At 45.0% G+C, this 12,247-nt stretch overlaps 1 pseudogene; it reads right to left on the reverse strand.

Moving 5' to 3' along the window:
• Positions 1–4,606: 4,606 nt before the first annotated feature.
• On the reverse strand, positions 4,607–12,148 carry LOC139553034 (serine/threonine-protein phosphatase 2A regulatory subunit B'' subunit gamma-like; annotated as a pseudogene).
• Positions 12,149–12,247: the final 99 nt, after the last annotated feature.

Below are 12,247 nucleotides of genomic sequence, written 5' to 3' on the forward strand. Positions count from 1 at the left end.
AAAAAAAAAACTTTACTCAGTACTTTGTTAAAGCACCTTTGGCAGCGATCGCAGCCTTGGGTATGACGCTACAAGCTTAGCGCACCTGTATTTGGGGAGTTCCTCCCATTTTTCTCTGCAGATCCTCTCAAGCTCTGACAGGTTGGATGGGGATCGTCGCTGCACAACCTTTTTCAGGTCTCTCCAGAGATGTTAGATTGGGCTCTGGCTGGGCCACTCAAGGACATTCAGAGACTTGTCCCAAAGCCACTTCTACATTGACTCGGCTGTGTGCTTAGGGTCGTTGTCCTGTTGGAAGGTGAACCTTCGCCTCAGTCAGAGGTCCTGAGTGCTCTGGAGCAGGTTTTCATTAAGGATCTCTATACTTTGCTCCGTTCAGCTTTCCCTCGATCCTGATAGGTCTCCCAGTCCCTGCAGCTGAAAAACTTCCCCACAGCATGATGCTGCCACCACGCTTCACCCTGGGATTGTGCCAGGTTTCCTCCAGACGTGACGCTTGGCATTCAGGCAAAGGAGTTCAATCTTGGTGCCTTTTGGCAAACTCAATGCAAGCGGTCAAGTGCCTTTTACTGAGGAGTGGCTTCCATCTGGCCACTCTAACATAAAGGCCAGATTGGTTGAGTGCTGCAGAGATGGTTGTCCTTCTGGAAGGTTCTCCCATCTCCACAGAGGATCTCTGAAGCTCTGTCAGAGTGGCCATTGGGTTCTTGATCACCTCCCTGACCAAGGCCCTTCTCCCCCAATTGCTCAGTTTGGCCAGGCGGCTTGCTCTAAGAAAAGTCTTGGTGGTTCCAAACTTCTTCCAAACTGTTGGAGGGCAATGTGTTCTTGGGGAGCTTCAATGCTGTAGAAATGTACCCTTCCTCAGATCTGTGCCTCGACACAATCCTGTCTCGGCGCTCTACGGACAATTCCTTCGACCTCATGGCTTGGTTTTTGCTCTGACATGCATGGTCAACTGTAGAGACAGGTGTGTGCCTTTCCAAATCATGTCCAATCAATTGAATTTACCACAGGTGGACTCCAATCAAGTTGTAGAAACATCTCAAGGATGACCAATGGAAACAGGATGCACCTGAGCTCAATTTCGAGTCAAATAGCAAAGGGTCTGAATACGTATTTTATTTTTAATACATTTGCAAAAATGTCTAAAAACCTGTTTTTGCTTTGTAATTATGGGGTATTGTGTGTAGATTGATGAGGAAACATGTTTATTTAATACATTTTTGAATAAGGCTGTAACGTAACAAAATGTGGAAAAAACAAGGAGTAGGAATACTTTCCGAATGCACTGTATATCCTCTTAATGTTGGTCTTGCAGTCCTTCCCAGTTTGACAGAAGATTCATGTATTGTCAAGGTCAGCGGTGTCGCTGTCATTAGCAACCAGAACTTCTGTTTTCAAAAGTCCAGAAGCCGTTGAAATCAATGACGATGCTGGTTACTGTGTCTCATTGGCTGCTGTTCACTAGATCCTGCATGGATCCTTTGGCTTCACCATGTCAAAGATATTATCCTGAAGGCACAACATTGCAAATTGTTTTAAAATGACTTATTATTGAATTAATTATTCAAATCATTATTTAAAACATTCAAATCCAACTAGTACAAATGAGAATGCAGGTTAGGTCTGTAAAAAGTTGTCAGGGAACCATAAGATTTAATGGCATGACACATCAGTAGCCATCTTTCCATCCAATTAGCTACAGATTTTCATGGGAATATTCTAAAATCCACATAAAGAAAATATGCACATTTTCCCACCAGCGGTGTTTCCACCAAACTGACTTGAAGATAAACATATGTGTGTGATGATGTAGTGCACACAAAATATACTTTTTTTGCTAAAGTTTTCATGTACCGAATAAAAAACGAAAGTTCAATGTGTTTCCATCGCATTTTCACCTCTATCGATAGTTGTCACAAACAGCAAATATGACTACTCTCATCTTGGCACTTCCACTCTAGCCAACAGCTCGCAGATACTGTGCGGGTAGGCTATTCTACATGAGACTATTATGGATAAGAGCGAGAATATTTTTATTTGTCAAACGGCAGTCAAGCATCAATCATCATGTCACCAGAATATGACCCTCGATATTTATTGGAAATGAGCATCAATATTACTGTGCACTTTCACACTGTGAAGTTCATCATAATTGATTTAATCTGTCATTTAATAAACTGCATGGTTTCCATAATCGTAGTAGGAGTCAGGACCACACACGTGACTCCAAGTTTACTTCAATAGGATGGTTATTATATAAATATTTGCGCATAAAAAAGGTTTCCACCGCTATTTCTCACATAATTAATTCCGTCGAAACAAAAAGATCCCACCATGTCGAATGAACAAATTACCTTTTTTTTTTTTTTACGTCGGATAAATAAATAAAAAATTATGACAGGTCCTATTGAAAAATTTGTTGGTAAACTTTCCAATTGTCGACAAAACAAAATACGCTAGACAAGGTGGGCTCTTTTTGTGTCGGTCAAATTATTTATACGAGAAATGTCGGTGGAAACGCTTTAAATGCGCAAATATTTATATAATAACCATCATATCGAAGTAAACTTGAGTCATGCGATGGCATGTTATGTGGTCCTCCCACTACGACTTTGGAAAGCATAAAGTTTATTAGACTACAGATTTAAAAAATGATATACTTCACAGGTTGGTGATAGTGCATGGTGAAGAGATGTGATGCTCCTTTCCAAATACTGTGGGTCTTATTCTGGTGATCATCGATGCTTGGCTGCTGTTTGACAAATGCAAATATTTTCGCCCTTTGTCCATAATAATATCATCATGTAGTAGGCTACCTGCACTGTATCTGAGCTGTTGGCTAGAGCCCACGTGCCAAGACCAGAGTGGGCACATTCGCTATACAACGCAATTTTGTTGTTGTTGACAAAACCATCAGTAGAGTTAAATGCGATGGAAACCCATTTAACTTGTGTTTTCTATTTGATATCTGGGAATTTAACCCAAAAATTTGTTTTATGTGCACTATGTCATCACACACTGTCTTTTATCCGTAACATGTCAATGTGCATATTTATGCTCATTTAAAAAAATATTTGCATGAAAATCTGTCACCAATTGGATTGCTTATGGTGGGAAAATGCACAAATTGTTTTATGCGGATTGTAGAATAGGCCATTCGCATGAATATCTGTCGCCAAATGGATGGAAACCTAGCTACTAACTACGTTTTCATTCACAGTTATGTGAGTAAAGTCATACAAACTTCACAGTGTGGTGAAAGTGAACAGTGATGACCTTGATGTAGAGGTCTGCACGAGCCTGATTTCTTCAACCCGCACCCGCTTGCTTGCTGTCCAACTCCCACCCACTACTGCAAGAACTGGTCCCGAACCCAACCGCGGTAATTGTGAGTATTTCTGTCAGTAATAATGCCCTTTTGTGGGGAAAATCTCATTCTGATTGGCTGGGCCTGGCTCCCAAGTGGGTGGGTCTATGCCTTCCCAGGCCCACCCATGGCTGTGCCCCTGCCCAGTCATGTGAAATCCATAGATTAGGGCCTAATGAATTTAAGTCAATTAACTGACTTCCTTATATGAACTGTAACTTTGTAAAATTGTTTAAAGTTGCGTTTATAGTTTTGTTCAGTGTAGCTAGCTTTTAGCTACTTGAAAACCGAAGCACATGTGTCTCAGTATGGAAAATGCAGCCGAGACATTCGGCCAAACAAAATGCATATGTATCTGGTGGACATCTGGCATTACTGGGCTATATCAGCCAATAGGCTAGATATAGTTTGAAGAGAGCAGAGTTTGGAGCGAGAGCAGACACTTGCACTTTCTCTTGAGCTATGTTTGATAGCCTACTTTTTAAGAGTGGGACGATTTTCAGACAGAGACAAATATGGGTGATCAATGTGTATTTTTAGGCAATGTAGTAAACTATAGCCTATTCATATTTAAGAAGTTAATTTCCTTGGAAAGATAACTGCCCCATGCTTCTCCGCCCATGCATAGGCTAGCCTACTATTTTAACCACACACGCACCTGATCTTGTACCTATCTACTGAACTTGAAGCAGCAAGAATGATGAGAGTGAACACTTGATCTTTCTCTTGAGCTACAGTCATTTTGCATATAGGATATAGCCTACCTTTTAGGAGGACAATTTGCAGGCAAAGACAATTAAATGGGTAATCAATATTTATTGAAAATAAAAAAGGTGCAATGCTCGCTCACCATGGTAGCCAATAAGCGTGTTGACCTTTCAATAGCGACCTAATTTTTGGATTGCAGCTCGACTCAAGTTAGTTGAGCGCCCTCCACTTCTTTCCGTTATCAATATTAATTTACAGACACTGTAGTAAACTATAGCCTATTCATATTTAAGTTAATTTACTTATTTCATAGAGCCACACAGTGGAGGTGTCATAATACCCATAAAACCTAGCGGTCAAACAGAGAAATGTTTCCAATCGTTTTTCCACCATTCACTTTTCCCATTGGGTATTTTAGAAAGACTTATATTAAGGGCCGTGTTTTGTGTAGGCTAACCTTGGTGTGAAGTTTTGATAACCGTGTAACAAAACTCTTGGTAGAGTTGAAAATGCGATGGAAACACATTGAACGTTAGATTTGTATTCAGTACATGAAAATTTACACGAAAAATACATTTTGTGTACTGTATCTCATGCACTGAAGTCTGTTTGATGGAAACACACCACTGGTGGGAAAATAAAATTTTTCTTTATGCACATTTTTGTATATTCGCATGAAAATCTGTCTCCAACTGGAGGGAAACCTAGCTAGCATTAAATATTGTATCAGCAAACTCAGATTAGATCTTGGGGAAACAAAAGCAGCAGCACTGAACTCCTACTGAGCACTATGAGTTATGGTTAACTCCATACAAATCCTTGACACCCACAACCTAATCCCTCCACAACATTTCTGGATGAGACTTATTTCCGGATACTTCCAGCTGATTTTACAGTAACCAGTAGAACACTTCAGTTACTTCATCCATGGTGAATATGGTAATGGGGCAAAGTCTATTTACCTTGACATCCGGGGAAGAATATCGTCTCCTGCCCATGGATTTTCATCAACTCCTGAATGGCCTGGTGGATTTTTTATTTATTTTTACATAATAGATGACAACACTTTTTATACAGTGAGCAGGATAGCAAGGTCCCGCTGTCTGCTGTCTCCATCGACTTCTATTATCTCTGGCCCAATATGGCATGTTCTGTCAGATGTCCATCTCACCCGGAAGAAGTAATTGAGAGCGAAGACATTGAGGTAGCCCTTGTTCCCCATGTCCAGCAGCTTGAAGATGTACTGCAGCGCTGCAGGCTTCTTCCTGTTCTCCAGAGCCAGAACAAGTCCACGTGCGTCTTATAGTCCTGGGAGAGATACACACAGAGTCAAGACCAGATTTAGTATTAAATCAGGTCCTATGTTTCCCCTATATTTGTGGCGGCTGCTATATCGTTGCCACCACACCAAAAAAATGTATACAAATAAATAATAATAATTTTAAAGGTAAGAGTGACAAGTTACACATCTTCCTCAGATCCTCATGATTGTCTGAGAAATCTCCAAGGTAACTAGCTAGCTAGCTTGTAATCCTGGAAGTGTAGCCAACCCTATTAATAGATGTACTGTATTACATTTACATTTAAGTCATTTAGCAGACGCTCTTATCCAGAGCGACTTACAAATTGGTGCATTCACCTTATGACATCCAGTGGAACGGCCACTTTACAATAGTGCATCTAAATCTTTTAAGGGGGGGGGGAGTGAGAAGGATTACTTTATCCTATCCTAGGTATTCCTTAAAGAGGTGGGGTTTCAGGTGTCTCCGGAAGGTGGTGATTGACTCCGCTGTCCTGGCGTCGTGAGGGAGTTTGTTCCACCATTGGGGGGCCAGAGCAGCGAACAGTTTTGACTGGGCTGAGCGGGAACTGTACTTCCTCAGTGGTAGGGAGGCGAGCAGGCCAGAGGTGGATGAACGCAGTGCCCTTGTTTGGGTGTAGGGCCTGATCAGAGCCTGGAGGTACTGAGGTGCCGTTCCCCTCACAGCTCCGTAGGCAAGCACCATGGTCTTGTAGCGGATGCGAGCTTCAACTGGAAGCCAGTGGAGAGAGCGGAGGAGCGGGGTGACGTGAGAGAACTTGGGAAGGTTGAACACCAGACGGGCTGCGGCGTTCTGGATGAGTTGTAGGGGTTTAATGGCACAGGCAGGGAGCCCAGCCAACAGCGAGTTGCAGTAATCCAGACGGGAGATGACAAGTGCCTGGATTAGGACCTGCGCCGCTTCCTGTGTGAGGCAGGGTCGTACTCTGCGGATGTTGTAGAGCATGAACCTACAGGAACGGGCCACCGCCTTGATGTTGGTTGAGAACGACAGGGTGTTGTCCAGGATCACGCCAAGGTTCTTAGCGCTCTGGGAGGAGGACACAATGGAGTTGTCAACCGTGATGGCGAGATCATGGAACGGGCAGTCCTTCCCCGGGAGGAAGAGCAGCTCCGTCTTGCCGAGGTTCAGCTTGAGGTGGTGATCCGTCATCCACACTGATATGTCTGCCAGACATGCAGAGATGCGATTCGCCACCTGGTCATCAGAAGGGGGAAAGGAGAAGATTAGTTGTGTGTCGTCTGCATAGCAATGATAGGAGAGACCATGTGAGGTTATGACAGAGCCAAGTGACTTGGTGTATAGCGAGAATAGGAGAGGGCCTAGAACAGAGCCCTGGGGGACACCAGTGGTGAGAGCACGTGGTGAGGAGACAGATTCTCGCCACGCCACCTGGTAGGAGCGACCTGTCAGGTAGGACGCAATCCAAGCGTGGGCCGCGCCGGAGATGCCCAACTCGGAGAGGGTGGAGAGGAGGATCTGATGGTTCACAGTATCGAAGGCAGCCGATAGGTCTAGAAGGATGAGAGCAGAGGAGAGAGAGTTAGCTTTAGCAGTGCGGAGCGCCTCCGTGATACAGAGAAGAGCAGTCTCAGTTGAATGACTAGTCTTGAAACCTGAGTGATTTGGATCAAGAAGGTCATTCTGAGAGAGATAGCGGGAGAGCTGGCCAAGGACGGCACGTTCAAGAGTTTTGGAGAGAAAAGAAAGAAGGGATACTGGTCTGTAGTTGTTGACATCGGAGGGATCGAGTGTAGGTTTTTTCAGAAGGGGTGCAACTCTCGCTCTCTTGAAGACGGAAGGGACGTAGCCAGCGGTCAGGGATGAGTTGATGAGCGAGGTGAGGTAAGGGAGAAGGTCTCCGGAAATGGTCTGGAGAAGAGAGGAGGGGATAGGGTCAAGCGGGCAGGTTGTTGGGCGGCCGGCCGTCACAAGACGCGAGATTTCATCTGGAGAGAGAGGGGAGAAAGAGGTCAGAGCACAGGGTGGGGCAGTGTGAGCAGAACCAGCGGTGTCGTTTGACTTAGCAAACGAGGATCGGATGTCGTCGACCTTCTTTTCAAAATGGTTGACGAAGTCAACTGCAGAGAGGGAGGAGGGGGGAGGGGGAGGAGGATTCAGGAGGGAGGAGAAGGTGGCAAAGAGCTTCCTGGGGTTAGAGGCAGATGCTTGGAATTTAGAGTGGTAGAAAGTGGCTTTAGCAGCAGAGACAGAAGAGGAAAATGTAGAGAGGAGGGAGTGAAAGGATGCCAGGTCCGCAGGGAGGCGAGTTTTCCTCCATTTCCGCTCGGCTGCCCGGAGCCCTGTTCTGTGAGCTCGCAATGAGTCGTCGAGCCACGGAGCGGGAGGGGAGGACCGAGCCGGCCTGGAGGATAGGGGACATAGAGAGTCAAAGGATGCAGAAAGGGAGGAGAGGAGGGTTGAGGAGGCAGAATCAGGAGATAGGTTGGAGAAGGTTTGAGCAGAGGGAAGAGATGATAGGATGGAAGAGGAGAGGGTAGCGGGGGAGAGAGAGCGAAGGTTGGGACGGCGCGATACCATCCGAGTAGGGGCAGTGTGGGAAGTGTTGGATGAGAGCGAGAGGGAAAAGGATACAAGGTAGTGGTCGGAGACTTGGAGGGGAGTTGCAATGAGGTTAGTGGAAGAACAGCATCTAGTAAAGATGAGGTCGAGCGTATTGCCTGCCTTGTGAGTAGGGGGGGAAGGTGAGAGGGTGAGGTCAAAAGAGGAGAGGAGTGGAAAGAAGGAGGCAGAGAGGAATGAGTCAAAGGTAGACGTGGGGAGGTTAAAGTCGCCCAGAACTGTGAGAGGTGAGCCGTCCTCAGGAAAGGAGCTAATCAAGGCATCGAGCTCATTGATGAACTCTCCGAGGGAACCTGGAGGGCGATAAATGATAAGGATGTTAAGCTTGAAAGGGCTGGTAACTGTGACAGCATGGAATTCAAAGGAGGCGATAGACAGATGGGTAAGGGGAGAAAGAGAGAATGACCACTTGGGAGAGATGAGGATCCCGGTGCCACCACCCCGCTGACCAGAAGCTCTCGGGGTGTGCGAGAACACGTGGGCGGACGAAGAGAGAGCAGTAGGAGTAGCAGTGTTATCTGTGGTGATCCATGTTTCCGTCAGTGCCAGGAAGTCGAGGGACTGGAGGGAGGCATAGGCTGAGATGAACTCTGCCTTGTTGGCCGCAGATCGGCAGTTCCAGAGGCTACCGGAGACCTGGAACTCCACGTGGGTCGTGCGCGCTGGGACCACCAGATTAGGGTGGCCGATGCCACGCGGTGTGGAGCGTTTGTATGGTCTGTGCAGAGAGGAGAGAACAGGGATAGACAGACACATAGTTGACAGGCTACAGAAGAGACTACGCTAATGCAAAGGAGATTGGAGTGGCAAGTGGACTACGCGTCTCGAATGTTCAGAAAGTTAAGCTTACGTAGCAAGAATCTTATTGACTAAAATGATTAAGATGATACAGTACTGCTGAAGTAGGCTAGCTGGCAGTGGCTGCGTTGTTGACTTTGTAGGCTAGCTGGCAGTTGTTGACTTTGTAGGCTAGCTGGCAGTGGCTGCGTTGTTGACACTACACTAATCAAGTCGTTCCGTTGAGTGTAATAGTATCTACAGTGCTGCTATTCGGGGGCTAGCTGGCTAGCTAGCAGTGTTGATTACGTTACGTTGCGTTAAAAGAACGACAATAGCTGGCTAGCTAACCTAGAAAATCGCTCTAGACTACACAATTATCTTTGATACAAAGACGGCTATGTAGCTAGCTATGTAGCTAGCTACGATCAAACAAATCAAACCGTTGTACTGTAATGAAATGAAATGAAAATGTGATACTACCTGTGGAGCGAAGCGGAATGCGACCGGGTTGTTGAGTGCAGAAGTTCTATTCGGTAGACGTTGGCTAGCTGTTGGCTAGCTAGCAGTGTCTCCTACGTTAAGGACGACAGATAGCTGGCTAGCTAGCCTCGGTAAATTAAGATAATCACTCTAAAACTACACACTCTAAACTACACAATTATCTTGGATACGAAGACAGCAAAGACAACTATGTAGCTAGCTAACACTACACTAATCAAGTCGTTCAGTTGGGTGTAATAGTTGCTACAGTGCTGCTATTCGGTAGACGGTGGACGTTTGCTAGCTGGCTAGCTGCTGGGCAGATGGCAGATAGCAGTGTAGACTGCGTTAGGACGACGAAATACGATAATTACGCAATTATCTTTGATACAAAGACGGCTATGTAGCTAGCTAAGAAGAAATTGCTAAGATTAGACAAATTAAACCGTTGTACTATAATGAAATGTAATGAAATGTAATGAAAAGTTATACTACCTGCGGACCAAAGTGCTGCTATTCGGTAGACGGTGGACGTTTGCTAGCTGGCTAGCTGCTGGGCAGATGGCAGATAGCAGTGTAGACTGCGTTAGGACGACGAAATACGATAATTACGCAATTATCTTTGATACAAAGACGGCTATGTAGCTAGCTAAGAAGAAATTGCTAAGATTAGACAAATTAAACCGTTGTACTATAATGAAATGTAATGAAATGTAATGAAAAGTTATACTACCTGCGGACCAAAGTGCGAAGTGCGACCGCTCGACCGCTCGCTCCAACCCAACCTGTATGTAATAGTTGTTAGCTAAAATACAGTAATGTTACGCTAGCAAAAACATTTTTGGAGTTAATATAGAATTGGCTATGTCATTGAGATCAAGACATAAAATTAAACTGTCCTCAATTTTGAGATGAGTTTCAAAGGAAGAGAACATAATTTCATTTTCATGAATTTGAGTAGAATGTCCTTTAAAAAAGTTAGCGGAAGTGACCTTCTCACAGTAGTTTAACAAAAAAAAACTCCCAAGGGAAGACCCCATGCAGATAAGGTTTTTACAATTTCTCCGTCGTAGGTGAGGCACTCCCGGTACACGCAGTCCAGAAAGACGCTGGTCAGAGTGCCAGTGCCGTAGCGAGACAGCTCCTCCTTACTGAGCATGCCGTTGTGGTCCTTGTCCAGATTCAGGTATTGACCTGCAAGAGGAAACAGATGATCGACCATCTTACCAAGACAGAACAAAGACATCTAGAGTACCTTTTTTTATTTTAACATTCAGGTATTACCGGCTTCAGATTAGTCCGATGTCTATTAGGCAAAATGTTGAAATCAAATAGCTGCTGCTTACAATAAACTCGAAGAGCAGAGGGTGCAGAGAACCAGTTGGATTCCTGGCTCTTCTTGGAAAGCTCCTCATCTCTTAGCTTAAGTAGATCATCCAAAAAAACTGCAGGCCAAGATGTTTTGAATCTTAATTTCCCCTGGAAATTAACATAAATAAATGGAGCAAGATGTTTGTTTGTAAGAGTGGGCACAGGCAAACAAGTTGTAGGCATGATCAATCATCGGAATCTTACAGATAGGAATACATGTATAAGTCTGCACATTTGACTAGTGTTTCTGGTTAGTTATCTAACCAATCCGTAAAGAATCCAGGAAGAAGAAGAACTTGCGGACAGCGGTGCAGACATAGAAGGAATAGAAGGACGTCTCCAGGCCATCCAGCTGAGGGAGTGTTAGCACAAAACAGGGCCTCCCGGGTGGCGCAGTGGTCTTAGACCAGGTTGCTAGCTGTGCCACCAGAGACTCTGGGTTCGAGCCCTAGCTCTGTCGCAGCCGGCCGCGACCGGGAGGTCCATGGGGCGACGCACAATTGGCCTAGCGTCGTCCGGGTTAGGGAGGGTCTGGCCGGTAGGGATATCCTTGTCTCATCACGCACTAGCGACTCCTGTGGCGGGCCGGGCGCAGTGCGCGCTGACCAGGTCGCTAGGTGTACGGTGTTTCCTCCGACACATTGGTGCGCCTGGCTTCCAGGTTGGATGCGCGCTGTGTTAAGAAGCAGTGCGGCTTGTTTGGGTTGTTTCTCGGAGGACGCATGGCTCTCGACCTTCGTCTCTCCCGAGCCCGTACGGGAGTTGTAGCAATGAGACAAGACAGTAACTACTAACAATTGGATACCACGAAATTGGGGAGAATTAGGGGATCAAATTTTTAAAAATAAAATAAAAAGTGGTGGCTCCAAAATGACTAATATGCAGAGTACTCACTTGCACTTTACTCCTGCTTTGTCTCCAAACTTCAGAAAACAGTCATAGCTTATAATTGCCTCTTCTCCTGTCATGGGTGACACTTGGTCCAGCAGAAACCAAAGGATCTATATAACAGAAAGAAGATTTAGGTCAAATAATTAGGTTTGATTACTTGAATAGACTTATGCACTTTTCTGGTGCTTGTAAAGCTTTCTATTTTAATAAACATGTGTTTGATTCTGCCAGATGTTAGTCTCACCTGTAACTCCTCATTTGTTCAGAAGCTCCAGGCTCTTCCTCTGCAGAAAGATGGCTCTGGACTCCTCTCGCAGTTTCTGTCGGAGAACTTCATCCTCTGCAGGAAGCTATATGGGTCACAAAGATAAAAGACTTCATTAAACATGACACACGTCAATAATATCATAATTATTGTAGGCTATAAAGCTGTTAAAAATTGTTGATTAGTTAAAATGTTTAGTTAGAATGTTAGAGATTGTCAGAAAATGCAATTGCTTGCCCTGTAGTAGAAGCGTGGAATGTTCTTGTAGTTCTCTGTGCTGCGTCCTCCCCTCCACTCTGTGTAGTATTTAGTGAAGAGTATTGTCTCGTCTACTTTCTTCTCCTCAGTCCTCTCATGTGAACAGAAATTGATAAGTCAACGTAACATGTTGTCACAATAAGGCTGTGTGAAGGTTCAATCATTGAAATACGTGGGTAGATGGCTAGTGTGGCTACCGGTAGTTAGTTATCTAGC

This window comes from Salvelinus alpinus, chromosome 25, assembly GCF_045679555.1.
Source record: "Salvelinus alpinus chromosome 25, SLU_Salpinus.1, whole genome shotgun sequence".
Classification (NCBI taxonomy): Eukaryota; Metazoa; Chordata; class Actinopteri; order Salmoniformes; family Salmonidae; genus Salvelinus; species Salvelinus alpinus.